Here is a 2,394-nt window from a genome sequence, read left to right as displayed (position 1 = left end):
AGAGGCCAGGAGCGGTACCACCGGGGAAGGATCCACTCTTGAGCCTCTGCCTCGGAGCGCCTGGCCACCCGCTCGCCGGACTGCCAGGGCGGCGACTGGGCACGGCACCCTCCCAGTCCACCTCTGGGGCTGGGTGGTCCCTGGGCATCTGGTCGCCTGGCTGCGTGACCAGATGCCCAGGGACCTGCGGGCCTGGCGACCAGATGGCCCTGCGGGCCTGGCGACCAGATGGCCCTGCGGGCCGGGCGACCAGATGGCCCTGCGGGCCGGGTGACCAGATGGCCGGCCTGCCGGCCGGCCGGGCTAACTCCAACTTTTGTCCATCCCCAGGGTTCTGTAAGCCCCCACTACGTGGGGGCTTAATAGTCGGTGAAAATGGGCTCCCCGGGCAGGCTGTCGGGGAGAGGACGTGGCCTGGGCTTAACCCTCCTTGGTTCCCGCCGAGGGTCCGGGTGCTGGGGACAGGGGGTCCACCGGGGGCCCGGGGAGGCTGTCCCTGGCCTGGCTGGAGGTCCGGAAGCTGGGCCCGGGGCTGGAGCTCCGTCCCAGGGTGCGGCTCCGTCCCAGAGCCCGGGAGCCCCCCCGTCCTGCGAGCCAGCTGAGGGTACGGGCGCTAGGGAAGAGAGGGTCCACCGGGGCCCGGGGAGGCTCTCCCCGGCCTGGCTGGGGGTTCGGAAGCTGGGCCCGGTGCTGGAGCTCCGTCCCAGGGTGCGGCTCCGTTCCCGGGGTGCGGGAGCCCCCTGTCCCGCAAGCCAGCCGAGGGTCCGGGCGCTGGGGACAGGGTGTCCACCGGGTCCCTGGGAGTCTTTCCCCGGGCCTGGCTGGAGGTCCGGGAGCTGGGCCCGGTGCTGGAGCTCCGTTCCCGGGGTGCGGGAGCCCCCTGTCCCGCAAGCCAGCCGAGGGTCCGGTCGCTGGGGACAGGGGGTCCACCGGGGGCCCGGGGAGGCTGTCCCTGGCCTGGCTGGAGGTCCGGAAGCTGGGCCCGGGGTTGGAGCTCCGTCCCAGGGTGCGGCTCCGTCCCAGAGCCCGGGAGCCCCCCCGTCCTGCGAACCAGCTGAGGGTACGGGCGCTAGGGAAGAGAGGGTCCACCGGGGCCCGGGGAGGCTCTCCCCGGCCTGGCTGGGGGTTCGGAAGCTGGGCCCGGTGCTGGAGCTCCGTCCCAGGGTGCGGCTCCGTTCCCGGGGTGCGGGAGCCCCCTGTCCCGCAAGCCAGCCGAGGGTCAGGGCGCTGGGGACAGGGTGTCCACCGGGTCCCTGGGAGTCTCTCCCTGGGCCTGGCTGGAGGTCCGGGAGCTGGGCCCGGTGCTGGAGCTCCGTTCCCGGGGTGCGGGAGCCCCCTGTCCCGCAAGCCAGCCGAGGGTCCGGGCGCTGGGGACAGGGTGTCCACCGGGTCCCTGGGAGTCTTTCCCCGGGCCTGGCTGGAGGTCCGGGAGCTGGGCCCGGTGCTGGAGCTCCGTTCCCGGGGTGCGGGAGCCCCCTGTCCCGCAAGCCAGCCGAGGGTCCGGTCGCTGGGGACAGGGGGTCCACCGGGGGCCCGGGGAGGCTGTCCCTGGCCTGGCTGGAGGTCCGGAAGCTGGGCCCGGGGTTGGAGCTCCGTCCCAGGGTGCGGCTCCGTCCCAGAGCCCGGGAGCCCCCCCGTCCTGCGAACCAGCTGAGGGTACGGGCGCTAGGGAAGAGAGGGTCCACCGGGGCCCGGGGAGGCTCTCCCCGGCCTGGCTGGGGGTTCGGAAGCTGGGCCCGGTGCTGGAGCTCCGTCCCAGGGTGCGGCTCCGTTCCCGGGGTGCGGGAGCCCCCTGTCCCGCAAGCCAGCCGAGGGTCAGGGCGCTGGGGACAGGGTGTCCACCGGGTCCCTGGGAGTCTCTCCCTGGGCCTGGCTGGAGGTCCGGGAGCTGGGCCCGGTGCTGGAGCTCCGTTCCCGGGGTGCGGGAGCCCCCTGTCCCGCAAGCCAGCCGAGGGTCTGGGCGCTGGGACCGGGTGTCCACCGGGGCCCGGGGAGGCTCTCCCCGGCCTGGCTGGGGGTCCGGAAGCTGGGCCCGGTGCTGGAGCTCCATCCTGGGGTACGGGAGCCCCCTGTCCCGCAAGCCAGCCGAGGGTCCGGGCGCTGGGGACGGGTGTGCACCGGGGCCCGGGGAGGCTCTCCCCGGCCTGGCTGGGGGTCCGGAAGCTGGTCCCGGGCCCGGTGCTGGAGCTCCGTTCCCGGGGTGCGGGAGCCCCCTGTCCCGCCAGCCAGCCGAGGGTCCGGGCGCTGGGGACAGGGTGTCCACCAGGGCCCGGGGAGGCTCTCCCTGGCCTGGCTGGGGTTCGGAAGCTGGGCCCGGGTCCGGGGCTTGTGCTCCGTCCCAGTGTCCCAGGGAGCGGGAGCCCCCCGTCCTGCAAGCCAGCCGAGGGTCCATGC

The sequence above is a fragment of the Triturus cristatus genome, chromosome 5_2, assembly GCF_964204655.1.
Source record: "Triturus cristatus chromosome 5_2, aTriCri1.1, whole genome shotgun sequence".
Lineage (NCBI taxonomy): Eukaryota > Metazoa > Chordata > Amphibia > Caudata > Salamandridae > Triturus > Triturus cristatus.
The sequence above is the reverse complement of the archived record's forward strand: the minus strand, read 5'-3'. Positions refer to the sequence as shown.